Genomic DNA, 12,076 nt, shown 5'->3' with positions numbered 1-12,076 from the left:
TGGAAAAAAACTTTAACCACAAACGCGTGCAATTGCTTACAATATCCTCGTTTGCCTGCAAGCAGTACGGCTCGTTTTCTGACCATGCTGTATTTAATTAACAAACCTTGTAATAGGGGGATCATTTTCTTTAGGGAAATGAAGCTGTGATAAGAACCCTGCCTGTGTCTCCTAAGTTCCCGCGTGACCTTTACCCCTTTTAATGAACAAAGTTACTTTTGGGAAAGGAGAAAACAAATGTATTATGTTTGAGTGGGTACGGAGCCAATTTGGCTGAAATTGGCCCAACATTTGGCTTAAAATGGAATGGCCGAGCAGTGACTGGCGCTCCAATGACGGGGTTATGCAGCCTCTAAAGTGCCACTTAAGCCAACCGCATATGTTAAAGCAATATATTTATACCTGCCTCTTAAAGAAGTGCAGGTTTGTAAAAAGAACTTTAAAATGGTCATAAAAACGTCTTAGCGGTTAGAAAACCAGGACGGTTTTGGGCTTTGCAAGTAGCGAACGTTCACAAATTCCTTTGTATGAGTCCATTATTTAAAGAATTTCCCATGTGAATTTTACATGAATATTACATTTTAATGATTACAGCTTATAGAAGCATGTGGGTGTTTTTTTAAATATTTTTTTTAAAAATGTGTGTATAAAAATATATATAATTATATTTATATATATATATATATATTTATGTATTTATATATAGATATAGAGATATAGATATATAGATATATATATATAAATATTTTTGTAAATATTTTTTTTACAATATATATTTTTAAAATGATTTCTGTTTTTTTTTTTTTTTTTTTTTTCCGATTAAAATGTTACATTAAAACACAATTATTTACTAGCATACCCCCCAACCTCCAAAAGTATTATCTTATCCGATGTATTTGTAAATACTTGTAACATATTTTCTAACTGTTGGAGACATTTGAATGGGGGAGAGAATTGCGTTTTTTGTTTTTTGTAATGGGCTCCAGAACAGTTAATTATTATTAAAAAATATATCTTTTATTTTTTTTTTTTTTTTTTTTAAAGGATATATTTATAGTTGACAGATCCTCTTTAAGGTTTTCTTAACCAGGAAAAGGGACGTTGCCATATTGGCTTCAAAAGGAGAACAAACCTTTAGTTGAACGCAATACCTTTTGTTGGGCCTGGAGGGACTCTGAGGTCCCTTCTTCGGACGCAATCAGGTTATAGAATGATAATTGCGCCCTCTTATTAATATAAATCATTTAAAAAAATAATCTGATGGTGACGGCTGCACGTAAATCTTTTAGTGAGTTCCAGGTCGCCGTACGGTTGGGACTCGTGTCCCTCGGAGCGCATGTTAGGACCCGGCTCTCCAGTTTTGCTCGTACACCACTCCACCTCTCATAATTCAAGCCTTTCTTGCATGTGTGTGTTTAAGCATGTTGCTGCATTAACACAGGATGGAAGGTCACGGGTTTTACAAGCTCCAGGACCACAGAGAGGATAGGACAGAGCCAACATAGAATTTGGGTGGTTGTCGGAACACAGGATGAAAAGGTAACCAGGAGAGCGTAGAGCGAGAGAGAGAGAGCCAGAGGCGAAAAAGTCAAACAGAGGAACACTAATACAAACCATACGCTCCGGCTCTTCAGCCCGTGTGGTTTTGATGGGATATGAACTTACAGGGACTTGGACTTACTCGCTGCTGTTTTAAATAAGGGGCGAAACAATGCCGAAAGCTGCATGTTACAACTTGCATTGTGAAGTTTCGGGCCGGTTGTCCGGACACAGTGTTAAATTAATCCCTCTCGCTCTAGCACAATACCAGATTACTATAAATACGTGCTGGCTAGGAAAAATATTATTCCGATCCCCCAAAGATCTAGGTACCCGGTTGAGTGCCTGATTGCTCATACTTGTATTTTGTTTACCTGCCACGGCTTGACATGTATGGAGGAGAGGAATGTGAGAAGGAGTTGGCTCTGGAAGCAGATCCAACTAAAATGAGTGGCTCCCCTTCTGTCATCAGGTCCTTCATGCGTCCAGAAGGATGCACTTGAGGATTCGTGTGTCCTAAGCGTGAGCTGTCTTAGCTCCTTGACATGTTCCGCGCGTCACGCCAAAGTCCGCATCAACCCCCCTATTGGTAGGCAGGTCATGGATAGGCTTCATGCTCTACCTTGGTTGATCGCTAAACATTATTACCCTTTAAACACGTTTGCTGCTACACACAAAAAATGTGTCCGCCATGTTTTCTAAATATTGGCACGTAACCAGCCAAAGCACCTGGAAATATTACTTTACATTTCTAATGAAAGCTCCCCATACAATATGGAAAAGTAGTCCGGAATATCAACGGGCTTTTATTTTTCTTGGGAGTCACATTAGAGGGCTTTTCGGTTGACTGCTGAGAATTGTACGAATAAAGGGGTATTCAACAGCCACTGCTCTATAACCCGAGGCTCAGATATTCGCCCCGATTCACTTGCTTCCTGAGGATGTTTTTTTGGGGGGTTTGTTGGACACTGTGAGAGTTCTTTTAGCACCAGGACAATATGGCGCCCATCGCCACCAGTCCCCATTGTGTCAAAAGGAAATTATTAGTACATCTTTTTCATGTGAACTTTCCTATTGTATGACGATGGATTGTGTCTATAATTGTGACCCGTCTCCCGTTATTATTTTATTATTTTTTTAATGTAGCAGTAGTCCCTTAATTTTTTTAGTCGCGACCTTTTGTTATGCGTCTACGTTGAATAATCTTCACTTAACCGCAGACGTTGCACTAAGAACCATCAAACTTCAAACGATTTTAGGCTTTTCCGTTTGTTTACAGAATAAACCGCTCCAGACCGCTCCATTAAGTTTATATGAACTGTTTATCCGTTTCCCACAATGCACCAGGCCTGGCGTATATATGTTTGCACGGGGAGTGCATGCTCCTGTCTTTTTTTACATTCTAAATATTTGCTCTTTCGATAAAAGGATCTGCAAAAGATCAGAGATGATCGGCGACGTCCAACATCGAAAATCATAGAGCTTTGCTTATCTTCCTGCGTTACTCTCTGTCCGAGCGAGTGGGAAGTTTTGGGTTGTTTGTCAGCACTTTATGAACTTGATCAATTCAGTATTTATGAAAAATTATAGAAAACTAGCATGAAAACCCAAATCTGCCATTTTTCACAATTTATCTGAGGCTACAAAGTTAGGGATTTAAAGGAATTTTGCAAATCTTTGTGTTACATCCATCGTTTTTAGTGAAGTGTCTCGATTTCAAACGATATAATGAGAAAAAAACAAATTCTCAAAACAAAACAATAAATAATACTGGAAATAGAGAAAAAAGATATTTATAAGCGATATATGGTTCATATTAAAATCCTGTATAGGTGGGTATTATTAACACAGAAAAAAGGGAAAAATATATATTATTTTTACTTAAACATTCTTATAAAATTGTGCATTATGCGGCATACATTAAAGTCTGCGGAACATGCAGCATTCGTTTATTGAATAACCCTCTTAAGGAATTGGCATATAAAGGAGGATTTGCCAGCAGATGGCGCTCTAGTCTTAGAGTTTCAGCCGGAGGACTTCGATGACAAAGGAAATAGAGGAACGTACATTTTAGAACGTTCGCATACATCCTTTACCTACGTTACATTAATCATTTGCTTGATAGAGAAACTCACACTTACTGCTCCCGTACAATACTAGTCAAGGCGAGTGTTAAGAAAAAGGGGATTAATAAAACTACACAAGAATACATTCACAAATATTAGGATTTTTTTTCCGTGGCTACTGATTGTAGGGACTCTTTTGAGTTATTGTGTTTCGCGTTTGCATGACTCTATTGGAGGACGAGAGAAGGTTGTTGGAGGGACAGGAGGAATATATAGGAGACTTGGAAAGAACTGACGAAGGAGAGGCAGCGAGATTACAAAGGAAAGCTGTAGTAGAGAGGAAGGGAAGAGTCTTCAAAGGGAAGAGACTGATGCAGAGGTGGGGTGAGAGAGATTTGTTGGGGAGTCCAAGTAGAGAGTACAATGGAGAAGAGTTAGGAGTAGGATATACATTATAGGGTTGAGGAGCTGGAGACACTGGCCACCCCTGGCAGTTTTCTGTTGGTATGACCGTGCGTTACCAACCTGTATATAAAACTGTAGGTTCTTTAGTTCCAGGCAGCAATCTGAATATCTGGCTCCTCAATCTGAGACGAGACCAGGAGAAAGGGGGACAATTATAGATGAAATAAGTTATCACATGCATATACTATAGTGTCACATTGAAGAGGGAGACATGGTTCATGTAAATTTACACTTATTCTAATGCCATGGTTACCGTAAGAAGACAAAATATTTCGATCCCTTTCGGTCTCATTTATTCATTGTTTCCTGCTTTTGAGGGGCAGCCATTGTGAAGAGTGTAGACACTAGACCTACTAGCTTCTGTCGTGTTCGACTTGTGTCTTCACAAAGATAATCGGTTAATGATTATACTTGTCACTGTCCGACCAGCTCCTGGAGTAACATGAGCAGCCTGTGTCTGAATATTTTGGCTTTGCTCTTCGGTACGGAACAAGACCTAAATAGGAGGGCAAGCTAGCGCCGCTCATCAGAGAAAATGGCCCCGGTTAATGAAGAACAGTTGAGAGATGAGATGTGTTCCTGGGTGGATTCTGCTGCTATGCCAAGATATCGTAGGACAGGCCCCAGTGCTCAAGTAAATGTATCTCATCAACACGGCCAGGGGGGATGCTGGATCACCCAGCTATGGATGTCCTCCTACGTCGCTTATTATATGTAACATTCTCAGCGCGGTGAAATTGTCACGCTCCTCATGGCGTAGTTTCAGTACATTACATGGAGATCTCCGGCATTAACCTCTTGAGTTTCAGAAGGCTAATCGGTCCAATAAAAAAAGAGTGTCAAACTAAAATCCCAAGTTATTTGCATTTATATATATATATTTTAAGTGGCAAAAAAAATAGCTTAATTGTTTTTTGGTTTTTTTTTTTGCTTTCTTTTGAATCAAAAGCAGGAAGAAGGGTTGAACTTAGTGGACCCTTTTCAAACCTAAATTACTAAATTGAACAGTAGATAGGTTTAATAAATTAGTTTTTTTATGTGAAAATTTGCCAGCAGAGCCCTACATGCTTTGTAGCGAGACAGACGATTATTGTTAACCTTTATCTTCTGTAACACATCAGTATGGAAGTGTAAACAGGCTGGATGGAGGAGAACTTTTTGAGGCTGGTCGATACCACAGTGGCCCACAATATTCATAAAGTACCTTAAGGAAATTTAAGATGACCCAGTTTTGCTTCATGTGACATAGGAGGACTTCCAGGACTGGTACGAGGAATAATTCTTGGTCTGCAAGTAATGTATCATCCTTATTCCATGAGAGATCGCATCTTCTCAGGCACTACGTTGCCTCAGCTTCAGTTCGTGAGGAAGTTAGGGAATTCTTCACGGTCACCAGGAACATCTATCCATTTTCCTATTTGCAGCATCATAAAAGCCCAGTATGCCTGCGTGATAGCAGTTACAGAGGCTTTTATGAGGGGCTTGAAGTCCAGCCAAGACCCCCACTCAACAGTGTGTCCCTTTAATCAGGTTAATCCCTTATGCCGTGATCAGCAAGGGACCCCCCAGCCTTAATAAGGTGTTAAGTGCAAGGTCAATGCATGTTAGTCCATAAAATTTAAGCATGCAGAAGACAATAACAAGGTGGAATGACGTGTTTATTGGAAGAATATGGAAGTTATTATGCACATACGGTTACAATGTTGCTTCCTGACTCTGTCTCTCTGAACCCCTTCAGTTCCAGGGCTGTAATATTAAGTCAACTATTGTGAAACTTTTTAAGCACAGGGAAGTTTATCTAATTATTCCGGTGGTCCCATTTAGGAATTATGGACAGTATTAGTCAGTTGGGGGGTGGAACATAATTCTTAATTTAACTTTCCTGTGGAGCTTTTATTTGGTATATGAGCTCTAGGGTAACAATTGCTTAAAGGGGAACTCTGACCAAAACAAAGCTAAAAACAGGTTTTCAAAAGTATTCTGCTTTTTTTTATTTTTTTTTTAAACAAGCCTGGCTTGCATAATTTAGAAAAAAATGGTACAATGTTTTCACATAGCTGCATATCAGCCATTTGTATGAGTATTCACTCTGTCATCTGAGCCCAATCTACTCGACACACATCCTGACTCGTTATCAAACTGCCTGTGGTAAATAATAGAATGGCTGAGTTTTAATCACTCAGTCGGACATTCTGACTAATGAGAATCTGACGGAACGGACTTCATTAGCATTGCCATAAAGCATCAGCGCAGTGTGGTGTTGAGCGGGGAAAGCCTTTCACAATATCACATGACTGACAACAATGGTGGCCTCCAGGTGTGCAGATAAAGGGGGTTTATTGGAACAAAATAAGATAAAACCTGTTTTTTTTTTTTTTTTTATCTATAGAGCCCTATGATACTCTCGTACCTAGCAAACATTCAGAGCTCCTAGAAAAAAGAGATACTCTCTTAAATATGTTTGTGTTAAACTTCTAATATACTAAGACCTTTTTTGGGTCCATTTCTATTAAAGGAAAGTGAAGAAATGTACATTTTACCAAGTTCTCCTTGTGCCATGTTGTAGTTCTAAGCAGTTCAGGTATTTGCCGATTGTTACTTCAAGTGTGAAATCTTTTTTCTTTCTCCTTCCAGAACCTCCATGCTTCACTTCATTATTGTCCATATTCTGTAATATTTACAGTCCTTGTGCAGACCTTTCACTGTACGTTGTGTAACTCATCCCCTTAGACTGTTCCTTCCCTGCAGCAATAGTATTTTATTATCCTCCATACAGTAATAATTAGTTCAGCTACAATGCCCGAGAACAAAAGCCTCAGTTCTCCTTCTCTAAATTTGAGCTCTTGGTCTCTTTTTGATCATTGCGAGCACATCTGGGATGTTTGGGGGGAAAAAAAGAGAAAAGAAACAAATGCACACACATCATGGAAGAGCGCTCCCCCATGCGCAATGAGCTAGGAGGTGATTTACTGCCTCCAAGAGACTCTACAATTAAATTACAAGCATCCCCTACGCGGGCTCTCCCGTGTGTATTAGAGAGGGGCAGCATTGATGTGAATTTGAATATGATTTGACAGTATTGAGTTGGAGACGGCGCCCCCTAGCTCCTTTTAAACTTTGTTCACAACTTGACCAGTCTTTGGAATGGGTGAGGAACCTAGGAAGGATGGGCATAAGGACCATCCTGAACATAAGACCAAGTAAGGCTTTGGGTTTGCCAGAATGGTCAGGTTAGATGGGTCCACTGGTTGTCATCTGACATCAAATTCCAGTAATATTGGGAATTATTCCCAACGGATTTTGTTGCGACAGATGAATCCGTGTATTCAGGGAAGTCCCTAAAGTGGGTGCTGGATGGCTTTATTGAGAAGAGCCCTTTGTGACAATTAACGCAGTCTATGGGGGATTGCAGGACACGGGGCTACTGGCCGTTTTGGCCAATGGTAAGGATAGCCGGACTTGTAGTCTACTACATTGTGCTGTTTGTCTTATGATTCTATATGAGCAGAATGATATAAACTTATATACCTACTGGGCTGTATCAACAGGCTGATGTAGCCTTCTCTTATTTCTTCTAATTTATCTGTATTCTTCTTATTATCTTCTTATAAATCATAGGATTGTAAATTTGGCAATCTGTGAGATTAAAAAACAAAACTGCTGTTGAGTAATCGTCTACGTTTACGGTGTCTCCATGTTCCCAGTGAAAATAAACAGCATTCACAATAAAATTGGTCATCTCTGGCCTCATATTTGTGGTCAAGGTGGGAGGTCACGACCTCCCGGCAACCTCTGGCTTTTCATGTCACTTTTGACCTCATCCCAAACAAGAACCTGAAACAGAGCAACATACGGAAGCTGAGATCACTTAATACCTCGCCGAGCGAGCCGGCAGCCTCTAGGACTCTGTGCTTTAATCTCTCCATCCACACGGTACTCATTTTAATTTGCAAAATTGAACCCAGGTCCTAGTGCAGTAAAGCCTGGGTTGGGTAAATATTCATGCACCGCTGATCTAACAGGTCTCCATTTCATTTCTGAGATTGGGAGAATTACCTTCCTGGATGGCGTACGCTCACCGGCTGATCCCTATTTGAGATAAGTGGCTGCTCGCTCTCCCCGACGTGACACAAAGCAAACACAACATGTATTTTTAGAAAGGCTTTTTCGTACCCAAAGGGCAGAAACGGCGCAGAGCCTGGCGGCCGGGGGTATTTGTCTGCCTGCTGTTATTAGAGCTGCTGTTTGGTTAATAATTTTGCTTATTTATTCAACCAACACGCTGGCCGTGCTACTATACGTTTTTGTACTCCAAATTTGTTTGTAAATCTACAATGTGGCACCCTGGCCTGCCTTAGACATGGCTGACTTTAACCATTTTGGTGACACTGAGAAGTGTGGCCACTTTCTATTCTGGCTGTATTATGTTTGATGGCATAGCCATTGTGTTAGCGTATGTGTATGTGTGTTTATATATATATATATATATATATATATATATATATATATATATATATAATGCTAATTATTACAGCCTCTCCCCTCTTTCTTCATGTTATTAATCATTACGTAGCTATAGGCGCCATTATTTGGCATGTACATAATTATTCTGTGTTGCCGTTACAATAAAGACTTAATGAATTTGCGCCATTCATCGTTTTTCAGTTAGCACTTAATGGCGATGTGACCATGTTGCTATATGAAAAGATGATTAAACCTTTAGAGGAAAAAAAAATGACAGATCTGCAAATACTTATTTGCTACATTCATGAGCGGAATTAATATTTTTCATGGTGTCCCTCTTGCCAAAGCATATTCTTTTTACACCCCCCTCCGAGCACTATGATGTCATATACCTGTAAGCCGGGAGGGATCTTGAAGAACCGCCATGCAACATTTTGCTGCCAATAATTGTTTAACTAGCCAATCAGTTAGAACAATCTTCAGATTATGGAGGAGGATGCCAGCTCTGTAGCTGCAGCTTCTCTCTAAGTTAGATATCTTATGTTTGTTTTTTTTTCTTCTTCAATTTTTAAAGAATGCATATTAAAATACTTAAGTGCTTTAATGTGCGTTCTTATTTGGCGAGGCTGTCAAAGACATTATAATATTCCCCTTTAAGTTGATTTTGTATAATCCCAAACCAGCCTCTGGCAACACACAGGATGAAAGTAAGTAGATGCAAGCCACGTGGTCATAATTACATCAGACTGTCAAATCCCTCGCTCGTTCCCCGGTTATACTGTTAGTGGACGGTAGGACATCATGATGGCAGAAGGAGCACGGCCCACCTGGCGTGTAAGGAGTTAATTCCGCCAAGATTTTCACATCCGGGCGAAAATGACATCCCACTGTTCTAGGTTCTGGAATTTCCTAAGGAATGTTACCGTTTTTTATTCGGCTTCCTTTCTTTCTTTTCGCTGACTCTCTCGTTTTTCCATGACCTTGAAAGGTGATACATTGAATTAATGTTGTTTCCCCCTTCTCCGTCATATAATTCTACTGAATAAGATATTCCGTTGCTGTCCAGCCATCCTATTAGCGTGCCGCGTTAGCACCGAGAGGTGTACAGACATTTGCAATTACCGTTATTAATTGTGCTTTGAATGGAAACCAACGGTGATCTGTCATACACCACTTTGCTAATGAAAATGGAGCTAAACGCAGTAACGTGCGACGGGTTTAAAAGAAAGGGATTCTGATGTAAGGACGGCATATATTGTAGTTATGAAAATGACAAATTTGTGGGTTTTGTTATCACCTACAAAGCCCGCCGGAGCTGAAAGGGCATTTGTAACAACTGATTATCAACGATGATTTTGATCTATCAAAATCGTATGCTGGTCGTACCTTCCTTTTTTTTTTTTTTTAATCAAGTTACCCCCCCTAACAGTTTTATTTATTTAAAAAAAAACAACAACATTATCCCAAATAATTGTTGGAAGTTCAATTGAATGGCCGAGCCGCCCTAGGGGGTGAGCATTTGGTGGGCAGTGGTGTATTTTGTGTTTTTAAAGCATGAATCAGTTTTAATGTGCTATACAAAACATTATACAAATCATTAAAAAAGTAATATATATATATATATATATATATATGTGTGTATTACGTCTTAATTACATTATTATGTTACATTATTTTAATAACATCAAGTTTTAGGTCTAAATTCCCGCAGAATAGGTAACCTGTAATCTAGATGAAAAGTGGGCCATAGGTACAGAAGGTGTGAGTCTGGTCCGGCCACAAAGCCAGTGAGGGATAACTTGAGATCAGCGTTTAGCGGCTGCTGAATAACCAGACATTTAAATATTCCACGTGTATAAATATACAATAATTTCCTTTTCAATTTGCCCCCTTAGTTACTAAATAAACCAATTAACCAAACCACTGATAATTGGGTTCCGTTTTATTGTACACACCCAGGCATGATTACTGCCAGTCCTGTTTAATCTAAATTTCAATTAAATAGAACCTGATGTGCAAAGTGAATTCGGCTAAAAGGTCCCAGAAAAGCAGCAGATGATGTTGAATAAGAGAGAGGTCGGGGACATCTATCAGCCTGGAAAGACTTACAAAGCCATTATCTACAAATGGAGAAAACAGGGGTGAACCTTCCCAGGAGTGTCCAACCAACCAAAATTCCTCCATTCACTGAAAACTCATCCAGAAGGTCACAAAAGAACCCAGAATAACATGTAAAGAAGCGCAGGCTTCACTTGCCTCAGGTTAAGGTCAGGTTCACTATTCCACTATAAGAAAAAGACCGTGTAAAAATGGCACCACTGCTGACCAAAAAGAACACAAAAGCTTGTTTCACGTTTGCCAAAAAACATCTTGATGACCTCTAATTCTTTTGGGATAATATTCTGTGGACTGATGAGTCCAAAGTGGAATTTTGTGGGAGACATGGGCCCCGTTACATCTGGTGTTAAGCCAGCACAGCATTCTACAATAAGAACATCATGCCAACGGTGGAGATAGTCCGGGGCTGATCTGCTGCTTCAACATCTGGACGACTGTCCATAACCGATGGTACCACAAATTCTGCTCTCTACCAGAAATCACTGAATGAGAATATCTGTCCGCCAGTTTGTCTCCTAAAGCTCAAGCGCCATTGGGTTTTGCGGCAGGACAATGATCCAGAAGCACACACGCAAGTCCACCTCTCAGTGGCTCAAAATGAAGCCAAATGAAGGTTTTGGAGTGGCCGACTCAAAGTCCTGGCTCGAATCCGATTGAGATTCTGTGGCATAACCTTAAAAAGGCACTTTATGCTCTCAAACGCTCCAGCTCTGCCAAGAAGAGAGGCCAAGATTCTTACGCAGCGATGTTAAAAGACATTTGCCAGTTATCGCAGATGTTTGATTGTAGTTACTGCTGCCAAGGGTGGCACAACCAGTTATTAGCTTTAAGGGGGCAATTACTTTTTCACGTGGGTGATATAGGGTTTGATTAACCCTTTACCTTCAATAAATGAAATGATCTTTTAAAAGCTGCATTTTGTGCTCAAATTCATTGTATTTGATCTGAAACAGGTAAATGTGACAAATAAGCAAAAATAGAAAATGGAAAAAAATGACATCACCGTCTTTAGTATCCCTTTTAAAACAATGGACACGAGTAGACTTCCTAATGGGGAATCCAGCCGTGGTCATTCCTCTGTCTCTACAGGGCCACATTTCTTTAAAAACATCTAGAAATCCTGATTGAGCCAATTCCATGTAAATTCACGGCAGAATGGGCAGAGTACGGTTTTAAATATCCCTATGTTTTTGGTAAATGAAATAAAGTGATTAATAGAATTCCACGTTCAAAGCATTTCCCGAACTCTCTGCCAGCGCAGTGCTGAGTCTAACGCCGTTTGCCGGTTACTTATACTGGTGGTCTCTACCGTTTGCTTGATTTTTTTTGAATAGAATGGATAGACACGCTGTGAAATCCCACTGTCCATATACAACATGATAAGGTTTCAAGCCAGTATTTTAAACCAAGTGCTTTATAATAAC

General features: G+C 39.8%; 1 protein-coding gene across 1 annotated transcript in view; it reads left to right on the top strand.

Moving 5' to 3' along the window:
* The window catches only part of EEFSEC (eukaryotic elongation factor, selenocysteine-tRNA specific), a 66,050-nt gene that overhangs the window by 22,632 nt on the left and 31,342 nt on the right, over nucleotides 1-12,076 (top strand). The window lies entirely within an intron of this gene.

The sequence above is a fragment of the Spea bombifrons genome, chromosome 6, assembly GCF_027358695.1.
Source record: "Spea bombifrons isolate aSpeBom1 chromosome 6, aSpeBom1.2.pri, whole genome shotgun sequence".
NCBI lineage: Eukaryota > Metazoa > Chordata > Amphibia > Anura > Pelobatidae > Spea > Spea bombifrons.
Note: the sequence above shows the minus strand (reverse complement) of the source record. Positions and strands in the feature narration are given on the sequence as shown.